This window comes from Protopterus annectens, chromosome 3.part0 (genome assembly GCF_019279795.1).
Source record: "Protopterus annectens isolate FY-2018-M chromosome 3.part0, PAN1.0, whole genome shotgun sequence".
Taxonomy (NCBI): domain Eukaryota; kingdom Metazoa; phylum Chordata; order Ceratodontiformes; family Protopteridae; genus Protopterus; species Protopterus annectens.
The window spans coordinates 1582703104-1582723967 of NC_056731.1; the positions used below are offsets into that span (position 1 = coordinate 1582703104).

The window sequence follows — 20864 nt, forward strand, 5'->3', positions numbered from 1 at the left end:
AAAGAGCAAGAGGCATTCGCACCTTTTATATGAAACGTAGGCTAAAATCGTGTCTTTAACCAGTGCAGAAAGCTTATTATTAATTTTATTACCAAGCGTTGCACCATTTAATCGTTATTCGCGAATTGTAACGTGAAAATTACGAAAAAAAAACTGTTTCTAAAAGTAATAGCTTTGGAACATTTGTAGTACGTGATGTATTTTTTTCAGAACGACTGCTCAAATCTGTGCTTTTCATCCGATGAAGAGAGAGGATCTTAATTCAATAAACTGAGTATTTAGTGATGGTGGGTAAGGGTTTTGGAGGTTTGAGATTAAATGGGGGGCAGATCCGAGTATGTTCGTTAATTGTGACCTCGTGTGGTGTGCTCTTTTCCACCCGCAGCCCCTCAACAATTCGAGGACAAATCTCTACTGAATCATAGACACGTTTAAGAAAATTGTACTGCTAACTTTTGAAGCTTTGATAGAATAAGAGTATGTGAATTAATATATGCTTTTCTGAAGTAAAAAAGCTGCTTATTCCAGTTATTGTTATTTATCAAGTGCAGTTCGCCAGATTTTCTCCAAAAGTCACCAGTTTTAAGATGGAGTAAAAAGGACAGAGCTAAAATTTGAGTCAAAATCAGATGTAGTTGAGAGGTCCCAGATTTTGGGTAAAACATTTGCTCTCTCCTTCCTAATCTGGTGATTTGGGGGTAAAGGTGGTGAATTATTATGCTTAATGGCATACTGACAGTAATTCTAGACTTTTCTGACAATGCATGCTAATTTACTGTTTTTATTCTGTCAGTTTCTCTCTGTTTAATATTTGCAGGAAAAAAATGTCCCCGAATCTGGACGTAACAGGTTGAGAACTGTTTTGTCTGCAACTTTATAAGTGCATTATGAAGTCCAATAAAATGTCAGCACTATTCTTTCCTGAAAATTGACCGCAGGCTTAGTTGATTTGTTGGCTTGGCCTCTTTATTCCCCTTTGGGATGGGGAGATGCAACAGTAACTTTTGTGATTTGATTTGGTGACTCTCTGTAATATAGTTGTAACTGCCCCTACAAATTGTTTTAGAAAATTTTAAGGTGATACCAAAGTGACAGACAGCAGGCTGCATGAACTGTTTAAATGGCGTACTGGTCAAAGTTGTACTGTCTGCGTGTGCCAGTGATTGCATATGAATTTTGGATTTTTTTTTAATATTCTACTTGAATGGTTTCTGCATGCTGAATAAAAGTGCATTTCCAATTTTTTTGCCACTCAGAAGTGCTGCAGTTTTGGTATCTGTTAATTCCTTTTTTGTGACCAATAATTTTGTTTGAACATGTAGGTGCACTAGCAGTACAATAAAACAGTTGTACAGTGTTAACTTGAATACGGTTGTAAAATTGTATAACAGTGGATTGTAGAAGACTTAAGTGTGCAACACACATATAGGTGGGCAGTATTGGTAATGAAAAGTCTCACAACTGAGATTGAGTCAACATTATGAGGATTCACATGTGCATAGACAGCTGAGAAATTGGATGTTAACAGAAAAAAATTGCACAGGACCTGCACACTTGAAAGACTGTTAATTACACTGATAGTTTGTTTATTGGAAAGTTATTGTTTATATCTCCTATATTATTGTTTTGTTTATGTAGTTAAGTTTTAGCTGCGTAGATGTATTTGGCGCAGTTATCTGCCTTGAAGACCTCTGAGTACAAAATGTTAATAGCTTGCTAGCACCACAGACAATGACCATGACAAGTAAACAAAGTGCTGAGTAATGTAAGGCATTTGTGGTGTGTCCACTAAATGTAAAGAAGAGGTATGTTTAAGTGAAAGGGCTGCTAGTAGTCTTGGGAGGAGGTCAAGTCATCATTTACCGTCGCATATTTTTTATATGCAGTTTGTCGTGATGTATAGCACATCAGTGTGAACTGCATGTGGTAAATACATTGCACTGTATGCATTATCAGCATTCATTCTTTGTTTTGGTATTTTTGTAATTTTATTTATTTTTTTGCAGTGGCATGACATCACGCAAGTTCTTGTCTAATGTAGACATTTTACGTACAACAGAAAATAGGATTTGTTAGTTCATGTATTTGTTGTGTTGATGAAAAAAGAGGGTCTCTGGGCCAATGTTAGTGGCATCCCTTAACTTTTAAACTTCTTGACCGTGAAGCATCAAACTAAAGCATTTTTCATATTTATTTTCAGGATGGCGATGCACACAAGTCACGGTGGCTCTGTACTCTGTCAGTGCTTTTTTTTTTTTTTTTTTTTTTTTTTTGTGTGTGTTTTAATACGTATGTTCTTTACTGTTAACTTTATCAAGTATCAGCCTGACTGAACTTAAGATCTCCTGCATATTGGATTTCATCATTTCAGCACCATCAGGCTGTTACAAGAGAATTCTTAACTCGTATGACCATACCAGAGAAAATGGCAAGAATACCAGGCTGTCCTTGGATTGTTGTCAGCCCATGCAAGAGATTGACACATGAAGCAAAAGTGTGGCTGCAGGTCCAGCCTACATGCTGGGCTAAAGAAATGTCCTCACAAACCACTTCCCAGCATAGTTGTTGCTAATGCCCGATCCACTGCAAACAAAATGGATGAATTTCAGCTTCAGATTTCTGAGAACAAACTTGTAAGAGATTGTTGCATTCTGATATTTACAGAGGCATGGCTATACTCGTTTATACCAGATACAGCCATTGAGCTGGCAGGCTCCACAGCTTTTCGGTGGAACAGGAATAAAGACTCTGGTAATATCGGAGGTGGGGGGTGGCTTTGGATCATGTGAATAACAGCTGGTGTACCGATGCAAAGATTGTAGATGGCTACTGTTGTCCGAATTAGGAGTGTTTGACAATCTGGTACAGGCCCTTTTGTTTACCTCTGGAGTTTTTTTTCTGTTGTAGTTACTGTGGTTTACATTCCACCAGATGCTAATGCTTGCACAGTTGCGTGGTTTACATTCCACCAGATGCTAATGCTTGCACAGTTGCAGGTCACATATTTGACATCAGTTACTTGCAACAAAACATCCATCCTGAAGCTGTTGATGTTATGGCTGGTGATTTCAATCAGACTGACTTAATTCTTCCCAGATTTCATTCATTAACGCACCAAATGTGCAATTGGGAGGAAAATGCAGTGGATAAGGCTTACTCCAATGTCAAGGATGGCTATGGGCAAAAACAGCTTCCTCGTCTATGCCAGTCAGAACATTTGTCCGTTCTCTATTTCAGCATGCACTCCTGTTTAGGAAAAAGGACAAGATTAAAATGTCTGGAAGGTGCAAAGGTTAAAATGTGGCTGGAAGATGGCACTCTTGCAGCTACAGGATTGCTTTGAAAGAACTAACTGGAACATTTTCAAGGATCAGCGTCTGGAAGAGTACACATCAGTGGTCCTCTGCTATATAAAAACCTGTGTTGATATGTCACTGTCAGCAAGTACATTCATGTGTACCTTGATCAGAAGACCTGGATGACAAAGGTCATATCTCTTCTTAAGCACTGCATTACAGCCTTCAGGTCTGTCAATAGTCCTTCACAGTGAAGCTAGAATCAACCCATAGAAAGCCATCAGAGAGGCTAAAGTGGCTTACAGATTTATCCTAGATAGACTGGTCACTAAACTCGCTGGCCTAGGACTTTCAGAACCAACCTGCCATTGGATTAAAGACTTTTTGACTAATTGTTCTCAGACTAGACCTGTATCTGTCCTCTACTTTCAGGCTAAACACTGGTGTCCAACAAGGCTGTGTGCTTGAGCCCCCTTCTGTATACTCTTTTTACACCCACAAGTGTCACCTCTCATTCTACTACTAATACCATCATTAAGTTTGTGGACAACAACACAGTGGTTGGACTCTTCAGGAGGAGACAAGACAGCATATAGAGATTAAGTTCAAAGACTGACTGCATGGTGAACAGAGAACCAAGTTTGCCCTGAACTCTGCAAGAACAAAAGAACTTAGATTTCCGGAGGCACAATGCAGATCACATATATAGTATATGTCAATGAAGTCTGTTTGAATAGGTTCCTGCCTTCGTTTCTATGTGTACATGTGACAGAAGGTAGAATCCTCAGGAAAAACAGTCTGAGGAGAAGCTGCTGGTTTTGTGTCTTATTGCTTGTTGTATCGAAAGTGTGCTGACATACTGTATTTCCATGAGGGAAATGCCAGCAGCTAGGCGGCAGACATGAAGGCCCTTCAAAGGATCATTAACTCTGCCCAGAACCCTTCAGCTCTTGCTGTCTCAGCAGGACAACCAGCATCTTGAAAGACCTTTCTTACCCTGGACATCACCTGTTTGAGCTGCTACCTTCTGGCAGACAGGTCAGGTCCATTCTATCTCTGACAAACAGATGTAAGAACAATTTCTGTCACAGGGCCATACATGAACTGAACAATGCTAAATACTCGCATCGAGTACAGATAAGAGCCATTTGCACTGTAAGCTGTATGTTTATATTCCTGTGCACCTTACTTTATTCCGTTCATGTGCAGTAACTTGGTTGTTTACTACATTGCATTATATTGTATTGTATTTTCTTATTTTTTTTGTTCACGTTCATTATATGTGAATGCACCTAATTAGAAGATTGCTACAAAATTCGTTGTACTTGTGCAATGACAGTAAAGGAATCTTATCTTGTATTGCTAATCTCATGTGACAAAGGAGCAGTGACTTGTCCACGAGTGGAAGCTATCGTCATCCTTTCTCTGGTCACTTAGAACATGGTCTCAGTGGATTTCAGAAAGGAGCAGATCGCAAAAGTAAACTTTAAATGTAACTTTTGTTTCTTTTTTTTTGTTTTGTTTTTTTTTTGTGCATAGGTTCATTTTGTGCTATTAAGCATCAATCCCCCTTTTGAGTATTTTTATACATGGTGTTGGGGTATCCCATCAACAGAAAACCTCGCCTAGAGCAAGTGTTCACACCATAAGTGGATAGCCTTGCCCTGGTACTGACTGAATCATACCTTGTTGCCTTTGAGTTGCTCTGTCTAGTTATTCAGGTTTTTCTTGTATTTTTGTTAAATGTTTTATTAAATTTTAATTTTACCAATGGTTTAGTTTGGTATTGCATCATAGTCTGTCCTGAATGTGTGCTATGTCCATGATTTACCCCAACCAGTTAATTGATACAGCTTTGATTAATCATAGTGCTGTTTTACTTGCTGTTTTTTGAATTTTTAATTTGTTGTACAGATGTCAGTTTACTTTGGGGTCTTGATTACATTTCTTAATGTTTTTATTTCCATGGTCTACTATAACTATCTGCTTAATTTTAGTATCTGAAAATTCTGTCTCGCATAAAAGTGCAGAGCTCTTGGAAAACACTGTATTATTGGGGTGGGAGGTGTTAAATAGTAAGTGATGTTGGTGACCCCCCCCCCCCTTAACCTCCATTTCTGTAGTCAGTTTAATGGTAAGAGGGAATTGGTACGATAACATTTATTAGTCTTCTCTTTCATGTGGCTTCATTTCTGTCAGGGCAAAGCAGCATCTTGCACTTCCCAGAAATTGCATAAATTACAATCTGATGATGTAATCCCGTGGTGGTGTTGCGGTAGCATTGTCGCCTGACAGTAAGACGCTGTCCGGTTCGATTCTCCGAGTCTTCTGCGTGGAGACATGCGTGAATGGGCGTACCTTCGTTGAAGGTTGTGCGTCAGGGCTGGTAACTCGGCCCGTAAAAATCAACTACCATCATTAGCGGACCGGAGTTCCGCTGTGGCGACCCCTAACCGGGAAAAGCCGAAAGATACAACAGTCTGATGTTGGAATTCTTTGTTCATTCATTACGAATAGTGTCCTCTGAACCGATATGGCCATTTCTAAGCTTGCGCTAGCCAAAAACTCTCAGCTAAGACCTACCCACAATGCCCCTCTCTTAGTCCAGATCTCGTTTGCCACATTCCTAGGTAGATGTGCTAGCCATCTCAAAGCTAAATAGAAAACTGCTATTTTTAAGACAGTTTTTCTTCAAAATTCTTTACCTTTTTTATTGAAGTTGGCCTTTTCTCACTGTCGCCTGTAACATAGTTCTATTCCCTACCCTTTTCCTTGGTAATTTTTGGTATTGTCCCTCTCTTCTGCCTTTGACAGGCCCTTCCTTACCACTTGTGGTATTTTTTAAATACCATCTCTGGTATTTTCTCCCTTATTTTGTTTTTTTCTATAGGATAGTCTTCTTGACTTATGTCAGACAGTTTAAGCAGTGTGACAAGTGAAGATGCCTAACTTGGATACACAAGCCCGTTGTGTCTACTGTTTGGGTGTGGATCATATTAGAGCTGACTGACATTTATACTAGTTTTAGTAATTGTACACTAACAATGTAAAAATAAACTTATCTTAAAAGGTTTACTCAATACCTTTTTCGGAGGCTCTGTCTGGATCGGAGGTCTCGCCCCCTCCAAAGACCAAAAAACATAAGGAAAAAGAGTCGCTCTGTTCCTGCATCTCTGTCTGTTACGGAACCGAGTCTGCTCTGTGCTTTGCCACTGCATTCTGCGCAGACCTCTTCCTCAAGTAGCGGGGAGACTTGAGTCCTATAACTCTTCTTCTGAGGAATGTTCCTGCAGGCCTTCCGTGCCTGGTAATCTACTTCCTGGGTGACTACCTTGTTAAACTCATTGTGCAGCGTGCCTGGAAGGCCCCATACAATGTAGAACCTGCCCCTCGGAGACCAGACAAAAATTTTATCTATACCTGAAGACCAGCCACACTCATCCTAGCAGTTGACAGTTGATTCTACGGTCATGGCGGCCATCACCAAGAGGGAACTGGCAGAAGATAGTTCCACCATCCATCCTCCAATCAGCGAGTCCCGGACCATGGACAGACTAGGGATACGGACCTATGCTTCAGTGACATTCGCCTTCAGTCGCTGAACTATATGGCAGACTTTACTCGCCTCCAAAGAGACCTAATTTCCGAAATGTCTTCCTCTTTGGTGGGGGTACTGCCTGATGAGGTGCTTGATGCTGTCACCTCGCAGGTAGCTACCCTTGAATCCATCTCTAACTCCTCAATGCATTGTGATATCTCACTCCACCAGGGGTCAGCTCGAGCTGCCGCATCAGGCGTTGCCATGAGACTTAATGCTTGTATGTGGTTGTGAGACTTCGCAGGCCCCTTTAAATCTTCTTCGTCAATGCACCTGTCGACGAATCTACGCTTTCTTTTTGGACCCAAAGTACGAGACACACTTGCACGTAGTGAGAAAGACTGAAAGACCTTGTCTGCTCTGAGCATTTTGGAGGTCCTACTCCAGGGATCAGAAGGGAGGAAAAGTGTGGTTCAAGAAATCCCAAGGACCATTTCGTGACACTCATGAACAATTCCCCCTCTGGGCAGAGAGGGCAACTTGTATGGAAGACTCCCCTTTCGGGGTAGAGGGGATCCACGTAACCAGGGCGTTAGTTTCTTTCTCCGGCAGACCCTACCAGCGCTCCTGAGCAGCGGCCCAATTTTGCTTTCCTCTTGAAGCAGTCGGGGTCGTTTTTCTCTGCATCTACCAGCCTGGCATCTTATTACTGCCTATGTTTGTTTGGGTGCAGAGAATAATATCCAGAGGCTAGCAAATACCAGTTCAACTTCCAGACCCATCAAACGAATCCCTGATGTATCACCGAATCAGAGGGATTGGCAGCCTTAGAAATAGAAAAGCTGCTAAGGAAAAGTCATCCAACCAGTACCACCAAACCAGACAGGATCCGGGTTTTACTTGAGGTTCTTTTTAGTGCCAAAAAAGACAGGGGACTGGAGACCAATTCTGGATCCCAGCCTATTGAACAAATTTGTCAAACCTCAAAAATTTCAGATGGTCACGATAGAGTCCATTCTTCCCTTCCTAGGGAGAGATAACTGGATGTGCTCTATAGACCTCCAGGACATGTACTACCACATAAAGATGGATCACTGCTCCCAGAGGTTTCTCCGCTTCTGGATGGGAGCCAATCACTACCAGTTCAGGGCACTGCCATTTGTTCTCTCGACAGCCCCTCAAGTGTTCACCAAGTGTATGACAGTTGTTGTAGCTCATCCTCGACTACAAGGATTTAAGTTGTTTCCCTATTTAGATTGGCTCCTTACTGCTCTGACCTTCTTCCTCAGACCTATGTACCAGCACGTCTTGTACTGCAACTCTTAGGCTCCATTGCAGCTGCCATTACGTTGGTACCACTGGCAAGACTGCACATGAGAATCCTACAGTGGCTCCTTTCCACACAGTGGTTGTTGCTAATTTTACCCACTCGATCACATGATATGTCTTTCAAACCATTGCAAGGAAGAAATGTTATGGTGGATGAATCCACAAACGAATCTTTGGTGTCGACCGTTCTGTCTTCCGCGGTGACCATGGATGCTTCTCTGTTACGATGGGGGGGGGGGCATTTCCAGGGCAAGACTGTCCAAGGCACCTGGTCCCCCATGGAGGCCAGTTTGCACATAAATGTCCTGGAACTGAGGGCAGTTCTCTTAGCATCGCAAGCATTCCATGCATTCCTACCCTCTACCCTCTGGGACCATTGCAATTCAGTCAGACAACATGTCAGTCGTCTAGTCTATCAACAGGCAAGGCGGAACCAGGTCTTACCCCCTGTTTCGGGAAGTCATGAGGATTTGGCAGTGGGCGATGGCTTCCAACCGCTTCCTTATAGCAACACACATTCCTGGGAGTTCCAACCTTATTGCGGGCAATCTGAGCAGGAACATCCTGATGTCTTACGAGTGGTCCCTCAACCCTGGAACAGCAGATTGGATCTTCCAACACTGGGGCAAGGCTTGCTGCGACCTGTTTGCTTCCTCCCTAAACTACAAATGCAGAAGCTACTTTGCCCTTGACCCCCCCCCCCCCTCAGGGGAACAATCGAGGGACCCACTAACACACAATTGGTCACCGGGTCTTCTGTATGACTTTTTCTCCTCATTCCAAAATTTCTCTAGAAAGCTCCGAGGTTAAGAAGCAAAGTGATCCTCATTGCCCCCTACTGGTCCCGTCAAGTCTGGTTCCCATTTGTATGGCCTAATCTGATTCACAGTCCGTGGATCCTGGATCATTCCCAAGACCTGTTCATTCCCTTATCCTCTGGGACTGATTCATCCGAACCTGCACAGTCTCAAGCTCACAGCTTGGTTCCTTCACTTCCAATGATTGCTAGGCTGCCTGACATCCCATCTCCTGTTCACGAAATTCTTCTGGCTTCACACAAACCCTTCCACTAGGAAAGTTTATTCTAGTAAATGGGACTAGGTTCTCTATTTGGGCCAAAGATTAGAACTTAGACCCCTTCTCTATGCCTATTCAAAAGATCCTACAATACTTGACTACTCTTATGCATGCAGGAGCCTCAGCTTCGACTGTCACTGTACATTTAGCAGCTATCGCCAGTTTTCATAATGGTCTTGATAATTCAATTATGTCACACCGCCTATGCAAGACCTTTCTGAAAGTAGTATTGCATGTTAAACCTCCGGTCATGCCTCCCTTAGAACCCTGGGACTTGACTTTGGTACTTCAGTCTCTCACAGGTTTTCCTTTTGAACTTTTTGATTCGTGTCATTTGAAATTTTACCTCAGCGGGAAGAGTATCTGAGCTGCAGGCTTTTGAGTGTCAAGAGTCCTTACTTGATCTTCCATACAGTTAGGGTGTCCCTTCATACTGACCCTTCTTTCTGGCCAGAGGTCATTTCTGGCTTTTCCATTATCCAATCTGTTGACCTGCTGTTTTTCTTCCCTCTGCATTCTAACAGAGGAGAGTACCTTTTGCACACGGTTGATGTGCATCGGCAGCTTCATTATTTGGACAAGACTAAGTCCTTCAGGAAAACAGATCAACTGTTTGTGGCCTTTGCAGGACCCAGATTGGGTATACCTGTTTCCAAAAATACTTTTATCCTCCTGGGTTAGAAACGTCATTACCTTTATCTACCAATAGAATAGGCTGTCCTTACCTTCCAGAATAAAGGTTTATTCTACCAGATCTATGGCTACTTCTATAGCATTTAATTCCAGAGCATCTATGGATGATATCTGCGCCGCAGCCACTTGGGCAAGACCTCATACTTTTATATCTCATTACAAATTGAATATGGCCTCCAGGGGACTAGCATCTTTTGGTTCTATGGTACTCGGGGATATCCTTCCTTAGGGCCATCCAGGACTCAAGTAGCTGGGGACTCGGTCCTATTTGTAATGAATGAACAAAGATTTACAACATCAGATAAAGAAGTTATGTCCGTTCCATCTGTGTTTTAGATCTTTGTTCATTCATTACTTCCCGCCCTCCTTCCCCCTGCCTAGACTCCTGGTGGACTTTAGGAACTCCTGGTTAGGGTGTTTCCTCAGACAGAGCCTCCTACTATTTTTTCTATTACTACATCTATTAACTAAGGGCGGGCAAACTCTATCTGGAGTAACTAGGAGAGGGGCATTATGGGTAGGTCTTAGCTGAGAATTTTTGGCTGGCGCGAGCTTGGAAACTGCTGTATCGTTCTGAGGACAGAACCGAGGTCCTATTTGTAATGAATGAACAAAGATCTACAACTTAGATGGAACGTTATGGTAAAAAATAACTTCTTTTTATGTAAGGATAGAGAAGTACATCCAATTTCTCTGTCTGCAGTATACATATAGTTTGCTTTTTTCAAAGGAAGGGAAAACCTGCCCACTTTTATTTAAAGCTTAACTTCTCATGTATTTTTCAGAAGAGTTTGTCTCTGCCTGTATGACATACCGCAGGCATAGAAAAATTTGTAGATTACCCTGTCAGTTATTATACGGGTAATTAGGCCAGGTGAGATCAGGAGCTTAGCTGTAATAAGAGTATATTTTTATTGGGGAATGCAGGTGCTTCCATTGCCTTACTCCTGTAATCCCAGCTTACTCCCATCAAATGCTTTCTCTTCATTGAAGTCCACCACCAACAATGGTATTTTTTTTTTACATTTTGCTTCCCTCTGGATCGTAATTTTTCTGTTAATGTTGTCAAATTTACAGCCCCTGCCACTGCAGACATAAACACTTAAGGTCTAAAATTGAAGTGGATATGTATATGGTGTTGGATCTGATGTGTCTTTACTGTCTTTAGGTATTATAGCACAGCAGCTTATTTCTTCAGGATGGTCAGATCTTCATCACTTACTTTCTTTCCTCATTGCTGCCAAACTTTCACTGGATTGCCATCTATTCCTGGAGACCACCTGCTGATTGGTTATACATCACTGTTTTTATTTATTTCCTCATATCTTGACTGTTAATTGTTTTAATTGTTGATCGTCGTCTACCTCTGGTTTTGGCATATTTGTTTTTCATAAATATTTCCATTTGTTTTTACTAGATTTCCCAAACAATTTCCATAAATTTTGGAAATTTCAGAAATATCTCTTAAAGCCTCTTCAGGATCGGTTTGTGGTTTAACAACTCCTTCTACTTTCTGTAAATTGATTGCTTAACAGCGACTCTCTTGCATATTTTTTCTCACTGTGCTGTTGCGCTGCTGCTTGTTCTGCAAGATTCCTCTTATTCTGCAACACTTTAACCTTTGTCAGCACCTTTAAATAATAATCTCTCTTAATTCTACTCCCTTTTTTTTTTTTTTTTTTTAAACTTCACTTTTATTCTTTCCCACTCCCTAACTGTAACTGCTCATTCCTTAAACTCCTCTCTCTTTAACAGGCAAGTGGGAAGGTGCCAGTGCCCCCCCCCCCAGGTGGTTATTATTGGTGCATGATCTGAAGTAGTTGTTGGATGTGTTAAAGCTCTCAACTAAATGCACGTTCCTGTGAAATAATAATTTATATGTAGTCTAGCTCAGTTATTGCAGTTGGGGAAATTTGTAAATTCTCCAAGTTCATTGTACTTAATTTGCATCTACCATACCAAATATTTTCAGAAGTTTTTCAGAGATTTACCATCTTTGTTTAATTTTTCCCTTCAAGGCCCACCAGAGACATCCTCATTGTTACAGATAGAGACTGAAATTTGATTTGTAAGTAATATTCCCTGCTGAAAGCAGATTTTTCTGGCAAAATTTACTCCATAGTAGCATCTTTAGGTGGAATATAAGTACATGCCAGCATAATCCTCATCCTTTGCCATTGGCCCCTTACTCCCACAAATCTACCATTGATAATTTTTCTGCCTCTTCTATCGGTATTGGAAAAACACCCCCATAATCTGTCAATTTAATACAAACACACACAAATATGAAGTTTAACCCTTCTAATAGGAGCAGTTGTCTCCAATAGATGGCTACATACAGCAGGCCTTATCCATCCTAAACATCCATGTTAAGATGCATGTTGTTGTCTGTGTGCCTACTTACACTAATTGGTGTTTTTATCTTTATTTCCCTCCTAGATTTGAAAAATAACTTGCATTTTTGCAGAAAACATTAACTTTTAGCCTTGAAGAAGCCAGTGCTTTTGTTCTTTATTGCCCTATAAACTTCTCACTGGAAACATACAAAAAATGTGCATCTGTCAGCTGCAGGCTTCTAAAAAAAACATGTATTATAGGTTCATAGGTGTATTATAGGTTCATAGGTTCATACTAGGCTATCTGCCCTAAGGCATTTATAAGCCTAGCCCAAATTTTTGTGGCTTACGCCACCCCTTATATGAAAAAATACTGTGCCCATTAGTTTGTTGTGCCTCTGTCCAGCAGTGACACAGAGATGATTCCCGGGATAAACCTACGATCTCCCATCCACAGGTCAAGATTTCTCTTGAGCAGAGCCAGCGAGGTGCTCTGCCTCACATGGACCGGGATTTTATTCCACAGCATAGGGAGTCTCTGAGTGATAAATCTATCCCTCCAGCACGTCCTGTTTATATCCGTGCTAAGGTTTAAGTTGCTTGCTCTAGTGGTTTTGGTGGATTTGGATTTTTTGAGGTGGAGCATGTCCATTAATTCCGGGTTGGACATGGCCTTGTATGTCAGGCACATGTCACCTCTGAGCAGACGGTATGCAACTGAATAGAGCTGGAGTTTCTTCAATCTGGCAGCATATGACAGATTTTGGAGTCCCTTTATCCTTTTGGTGAGGAACTTTTGGGGTCTCTCCAATTGCTGCAGATGTCGGGTGAGATACATCCCGAATGGGGCATTGTACTCTATCATTGGTCTGATAAGTGAAGAGTACAGGGGAACAATGACCTCACTAGATCTGGATGTGAATCCCTTCATGATCAGGTGGGCAATGTAGAAGGACTTTCTAACCACTTTAGCAACTTGAGTGTCAAAAGAAAGGCCACTGTCAACCTGGGTCCCCAGGTCCCTGATAACCTCTTCTGTGCTTAGTGGATTGCCACCTATATGGTAGCTTGGGGTTACCTTGTTTTTCCCAAAGGGTATGACTATACATTTTTTGGCGTTTAACTTCAGGCCATGGCTCTGGCACCAGCTATCTGTTTCCGTGAGTCCCTTCTGAAGGATATCCGTGTCCGATGCACTTTCCACTATGGCGCCCAGTTTGCAGTAGTCAGCAAACTTTGTCAGCCAAAGTCCTCCCATGTTGGCCTGTACTTCTGAGAAGTAGATGCTGAACAATAGGGGGCCAAGGACCGAGCCCTGTGGGACACCACTTGTGACCGGCTTGGAGTCTGACATAGCGCCAGCAACTCTAACCCTGTGGGTTCTGTCCTTAAGCCAGTTTGCAACCCATCTTGTGACATACGGGTTTACATTTAAGCTGGTAAGTTTTTCTACAATACCCGAGTGGGGTATTGTGTCGAAAGCCTTTGCAAGGTCAAGGTAGGCTGTATGGACTGCCTTTCCCTCATCAATGGTCTTGGTGACTGTTTCGAAGAAGTCGACCAAGTTTAAAAGGCATGATCTGCCCTTGACGAAGCAGTCCCCTATATCTTTGTTTATGAGCTCCATTATGATCCTCTCCATAGCTTTGCAGACTAGACTTGTTAAGCTTATGGGGCGGTAATTACCAGGGTCCGTAGAGGCACCGCCTTTGTGGAGTGGGACCACAGTTGCCGTACGCCACTCCTTGGGCATGTATCCTGTGGTAAGGCTGAGATTAAACAGCTGCCTTGTGTGCGGGTTTAATTCCTCATTTAGCTCGTGTAGCACACAGCCGGGGAAATTGCCAAAGGAAATTAAGTGTTCTCTTACTTGTTTCTATTTGCAATCTATTAGATTAAGGGTTTTATTACTATGGCATAGGTGAATGTCTGGATTAAGAGAAAACATGTTGGCTCTACATATATTATGACGTTTTTACTTTTAAACCCCATCTCCCACCTCAACCCACAATTGCAGACTATTAACTTAAACGTGCTTTTGTCTAGTTTTTTTTTTTTTCTTTTTGCATTGTAATGCTGAATTTATTGTTGTATTGTAAAACATGCAATTTATATTATGAAAAATTGTAAAGAAATATTTATAAGAGCAGAATTTGCGTGTTATATATATATATATATATATATATATATATATATATATATATATATATATATATATATATATTATACAGTTAACTCTCTCCCTACCTCTTCCCCTCCCCTTGGTGTCTTTTCGAACATTGACATGAATTGATGCAAATAGTTCCCAGTAGAAAATGAACTGACAAACGAAAAACTGAAGAAAAGAACTCACTGTGAACAAGCACCAACACTTCACTCAGCTCGATGAAGAAATAAATATAAAAAGCTGTTTGGTATTAAAGTGAATAAGAACAGCTTTTCATATTTATTTCTTCGAGCGGAGTGAAGTGTTGGTGCTTGTTCACAGTATGTTCTTTTCTTCAACTTTCAGTTTCCTATAAATTTTAACAAAGTCAAAAGTTCATTCTTTCCACTTTTTCCTTGTACAGCCATGTTTCACAAATGTGATCGATGCTTTCACATTTATTCACTAGTTTCCATGTTGCTGGTTATCTTCCTGTTCATCTCTGTTTCCCAACTCCAGAATCTGTTTCAGTTCCAAGGAACTCCTGATTCTTCTAGTCAACTCCTGTGTTTTTGTGTGCCTTTCTCTCAAGCATTTTTCCTCTGGACAGGCAAAGTCTCTCCACGTGCTTTTTCTGAAGAATGAAAGGCAAAGTCCCCTTCTGCTTGATTTTTCACTTTGTTGGGCTCTCTCGTCTTGGTACAGTGGACTTCTTCAGAATGTCGAGAACAATCCTTTCTTTTGTACAAGTCCATCACTGAAAGCAATTAACAATCGCCTAATTAACATTTGAACATTACTTAAAGAAATAAACTTTAAATTACCCCCACTTGTACATATATATTATAGGCTAGTAAAAGTACACACTCAGTTAAAACCAAAACAGTGCAAATGATTTTTTTTATATATAAAATAAGCAGCTTTTACTCTTAAGTACACAACTCTGAGATACCTGTTCATTAAGTCCAGGGGGTTCAGAGGCATTAGTTCTAATCTGCCATTTCAGTTCTTTTTATATTTAAATCAACTGTTTCCCCGGACCCCAAATCCACAACGTCGATGACAAAAAATTTAACATGATGCTGCAAAAATTTTTTAACATATTTTATATAACACATTCCTATTACTTTGTGTCTCAGTGTCATATATATATGTTGATATATTCTGTTTTTCAGGGATTTTTGTTTTTCCTACATTAAAAACTTTCACATAGTTGACATACAGCAATATAGATCACATCTTTTATAAAACGATAATATTTGTATGGGCTTTACCATACTAAATTCCTTTATACAAACAATATCACTTTCCAGTATATGTTTACATTGGGTACAGTGGCCACATTTTGTCATAGCCCCCTTCTATATTCCAGAACATGATCTCTCAAGCAAGATTTTAATACTCCCATCCTTTTTATATACATTCTAAGCTTTTCACCAAATATGACAGCATGCTCATGATCTAAATTAAAAAATTCCAATTTCTCTGTATAATGTCCTGTGTAGCAAAAAATGCAGATTAAATGGAAGAATCAAGGCTCCCTGAAATCCCTTATCAGTATCATGAGTAACTGTTCATTAACCGTTAAACTCTTCCCTAACAGTGGTGTAAAAATTCCAGCTCGTTTTTGTTTTAACCTCCAAAAAGATGTCCTGAACAAAAGACATAGGCCCAAAGTGGATGCCAAGGCATCAGAAACATTTTCCATTGCCAGGTTTATAGACCAGTAGATGAAGGGTGTATTGGATGCCCCTATCTATATCGTGATTCAGTTTTTTTTATCCAAGGTGTTTAATGAGGTGTACAGTGACCAATGTTTATGGTCACAATTGATGTATGTGACTTATTTTCCATTATTCATCACCATCAGGGTGTATAATGGTTTTTATTTTTTTTTCATGTGAAAAATCAAAATTGGGACCATACAAGTATACTTACTATCAGTACACTTATGGAGTTTGTACTTGTCAGTACTTGAAAATATGTGTGTGTGTGTGTGTGTGTGTGTGTGTGTGTGTGTGTGTGTGTGTGTGTGTGTGTATATATATATATATATATATATATATATATATATATATAATATAATTTTTTTTTTTTTTGAGAATCTGAAATTTAAGCAGGTTAAGGGTGTAGCTTTTATATTTGCTAACATTGTGTTATCCCAGTTAAGACCTTTGTTTTTCATTCTTAATACCGAGATTGTTTGGCTTTATACGGGCGTTACCTAGATAACACTGCTGTGTTTTGGAAGGATGGTCCTTGTTACAAAAGGAAATATTGCCAGCCTAGCTATCTGGAATTTTGTAAATAACTATGACGTTTGTGAATATTTAATATGATTTGTATAGAAGTGTGACCGAGGGAGATACTGCCAGCACAGCTGTTTGGAATTTTTTAAATGGTTGTGTGTCATTTGTGAATATCGACATGATTCATGGTTGTGTGTCATTTGTGAATATCGACATGATTCATAAGCTTGTGTAACAAATGTAATAGAACTTTTGTCATGTAAGATGGTTTGTAGAGACGTGTGCTGAAGAGATATGTTGTAGAGTACTCTGCTTAAAGATGTATCCACAGTGTACCCTACTGGAAAAGAACAGAAATGTATATGAACTGTTGTAACACTAAATATGTGTTTTAACAGTGGGAACTGGGACATAGAAGGTTAACAAAAAAAAAGTAATTGTATTGTTTTATAACCATGTAATAAGAGATGTTATCTTTCACTTTCAGTGCAGCAGGGGACATAATGTCTAGAACTATAAGTTTATTTGTATTGTCTGTACATGAGGAGATATGTAAATTATTCTACAACTTCCACCGTTTGCCAAAAGATGTAAGGTCTGTGTGTTTTCACAGGTAGATGCTAAAATCAATGGTTTGAGCCTGGGAACTGAAGTGATGTCATGCTGCCAGCTACCCCAGCAGTAATACTTGAAATATTAATTTAAGAACTCTGAGAGACTGTGTATTCTGTATTTGTCTTTAACCTGACACCAGCTGGAAAACCCACCTACATCTGTTTTGCCTTGCTATGAGTAAGTCTAGGGTACAGTAATTTCTCTTGGATACAGTTAGGAATACTAAGTATATTATAGCTTGGATGTTTTCTTCGAGACTGTCCTGCAATGTTTTAAATATTTTCTGTGATTTTGAGCTCTGATGTAACTGATTTATTTATGAAGTATGTTTTGTTGTTTTTATTAAATAGATTTAAACCTTTCATTGTGGCGGATATTTGTGAGACGTATTTCAACTCTTAGAGTACTTGCATATCTATTTCATAACACTGTGCAGGGTACTCCTAATTAACCTTGGCCTTGGTCAAACTACTATTTGGATTAATGGTAACATTATACAGTAAGATTGGACACCCTTTCCTAAGGGCCTTAAAGTAGCGGATAAGTAGTGGCTGGTGGCAGTGAAAACTACCTTTATAGTTTGGGCAGAAGGGGGCATAGCTAGTAGACAGATCTGGGAAAGGTTGGCACAGGTCTGTGTGTCTGTCAGCTACTTGGGCAGGGATACGAAGCGCTGGTTGGACAGAAAGGGTGCTGGAAGTCTTGGCTTGGCCATTCAGCTGAGATCTCACCCTGTAGCTGAGCCAGTGGAGAATCTTATTGGGGATCTGGAGAAAAAGGAAAAAACAACCCCCGGACTGACTTTGGCGTTTGTGTGCTCTTAAGGGAAATTGCACTTTACTGTGTGCATACTTGTCATCCTCTCAGTGTGTACGTCCCCCACTGCTGCCAGTGGTGAGGATTGAGGCTCCTTAATTACTGGGTCAGAGTTATTTTTATAGTTATTTGAATTTAGCTACTCATTTCAATTTAGCTACTCATTTCTTGATGTTTACCATGGTGGTTAACACAGGCTTAATTATTTGGATGTGAGTATTTTAAGAATCACTGTACTCTGCAGTTTCAATCCTCCCTATATAGGAAGCCAACCTACTCAAATTATTTACTGCATTATGCCAGTTGGCATCCATTGCATTAGAAATACAATCTTTAGTGAAAGGAAAATGTGATTTTGACTAGGATGGTTTCTGAAGACTTGATGTTTCAGGATGAATGTTTTAAACTTTTATAGATGCTTGTGCCAAAGAGGTTACCCTGAACCTTTTGTGCAGGATATCCTTTTTGAGGTTAAAACCATGTTTAACTGCTAGTGGACAGGTTACTCATGTTATTGATGGGGGTTTTCAGAGAGCCTTGACTCTCTTCCATTTAATCAGCATTTTTTAATATACAGAATGTTATATGGAGCAATTGTGATGTTTTTAGTTTAGATCATGAACATTTTGTTGTGTCTTTCGGCTTTTCCCGGTTAGGGGTCGCCACAGTGAAGCGGTCCGCTAATGATTGGCAATTGATTTTTTTTATTTTTTTACGTGCTGAGTTGCCAGCCCTGACACCACCTTCAACGAAGGTACGCCCAATCATGCATGTCTCCACGCAGAAGACGCTCTAGCTGAGAATTGAACTGGACAGCATCTTACTGTGAGGCGACAACGCTACTGCAGCACCCACCACCGCTGTCAGAACATGAACATTTTGTAATGGTGAAATACCTAGAATTGTATATAAAAATGATGCGAGTATTAAAATGTTACTTGAGAGGTCATGTTCTGGGATGGAGAAGGGGGATATGAGAAAATGTGAGTACTGTACCCAAATGTAAGCATATACTGGAAGGTGACGGTGTTTGTGTAAAGGGTTTTGGTATGGTAAAGCCCACGCATAAATATTATTTCATTAAAGGTGTGGTCTGTATTGCTGTATGCCAACTGTGTGAGTTTGTATGTGGGGGGGGGGGTGTTGGAGCCCTGAGAAATAGAATGTCAACATTTATATGACATCAAGACACAAGTTGAGTGTGTGTTATAAAAAAATTTCCGCAGCATCATTTTAAACTTTTTGTCATTGACCATGCATATTTGCGGTCTGGGGTGGACTGGTTGATGATTTAGATTATAAAGAGCTGAAATGGCCTGTTAGAACTAATGCCTCTGAACCTCCTGGACTTAAAGAACAGGTGTCTGGGTTGTATGTTAGATTAAAAGCTGCTTTTTTATATAAAAAATTATTTGCAGTGTTTTGGTTTTAATTGACGGTGCTTATTTTTACTAGCTTGTAATGTATTGTATATGTAGATTTTTTATTTCTTTAAGAAATTTTCAAATATTAATTGATTAGGTGATTGTAAATTTCATTGAGGGACTTGTGTAAAAGAAGGGATTGCTCTTGTTTTTGACATTCTGATGAAGTCTGTTGCCCCAGGACAAAACCACTTAATTTTGTGCACTGTTTAGGAACAGTTAATTTTGTGCACTGTTTAGGAACAGCAGTATTACTTTGTCTCTTGTTTGTGTATGTTAAGTTTTTGGTGTGTGTGTGTGTCTCGTGTTGCTGGGATACATTTGTTTCCCTTCTGGTTGGTGTACAGTGAAAAAATAATTTTCCACAAACTCTTGTCTCCAACTTTTAATATTTCTTTCCCTTTTGCCACAGTTTTGTCAAGATCATCCTTTGTTCGTAGAATTGCATCTTTACTTAACAGGTCTTGGCTGTTTTCTTTTTTCTCCAAAAACAATTTTATTTTCATTATAAAAACATGCGAATGTATGTATAACAAATACAATAAAACAACAAAACTATTTACATTCATCCATGATAAACTACCATTTTATCCATGAGAAGTTGCCAGTATGTGTTCAAAAGGTTTTCCAATTTTTGCCATGCTATTTTTTTTGAGCAATGTTATGAGTTCTATAATGTTTTGCGATTCTTTTTTACAAACTACTTTTGCTCCTCTTTTTTCGGCTTTTTCCAGGTTAGGGGTCACCACAACGGATCACCTGTCCACTCATAACTGGCAGTGGAGTTTTACGGTGTCGAGTTGCCAGCCCGGCACCCAACCTTCCACAGAAAGCACACACTCACACCTAGGGCCAATTTATAGTGTCCAATACACCTACAGCATATCTTTGTGGGGGAAACCCACGCAACCACAGGGAGGACATACAGACTCTGCACAGAAGGCACCTCAGCCGAGAATCGAACCGGAAAACCTCTTGCTGTGAGGTGGCAACGCTAACCGCTGCAGCACCGTGGCCGCCCTACAAACTACTTTTGCTAAATTAATAAATTCTTTAAACATCAAATCTTGTTTACTTTTCCAGTTCAAAGTAATAACTAGAGTAACTGAATCTGAGATTTGGGTATTACATTAGGTATAGGAACATTGAATAGGATTAGTGAGTTAGAAATATGACCGTTATCAGACCAGAAAGCATTTACAGATCAGACCAGAAAGCATTTACAAAATATCTGAAGTCTTTCCAGTATTGAACATTTCTACATTTAATGAACATGTGAACCCAGTTGGCCTCTAGTAATTCATCACATTTCCAACATTTATGTTCACTGTTTGAGTACAAGATT

At 40.1% G+C, this 20864-nt stretch overlaps 1 protein-coding gene across 5 annotated transcripts in view; it reads left to right on the forward strand.

The window, feature by feature from the left end:
• Positions 1–20864, forward strand: part of PLEKHF2 (pleckstrin homology and FYVE domain containing 2) — a 209617-nt gene that overhangs the window by 1096 nt on the left and 187657 nt on the right. The gene's annotated exons all lie outside the window — the stretch shown is intronic.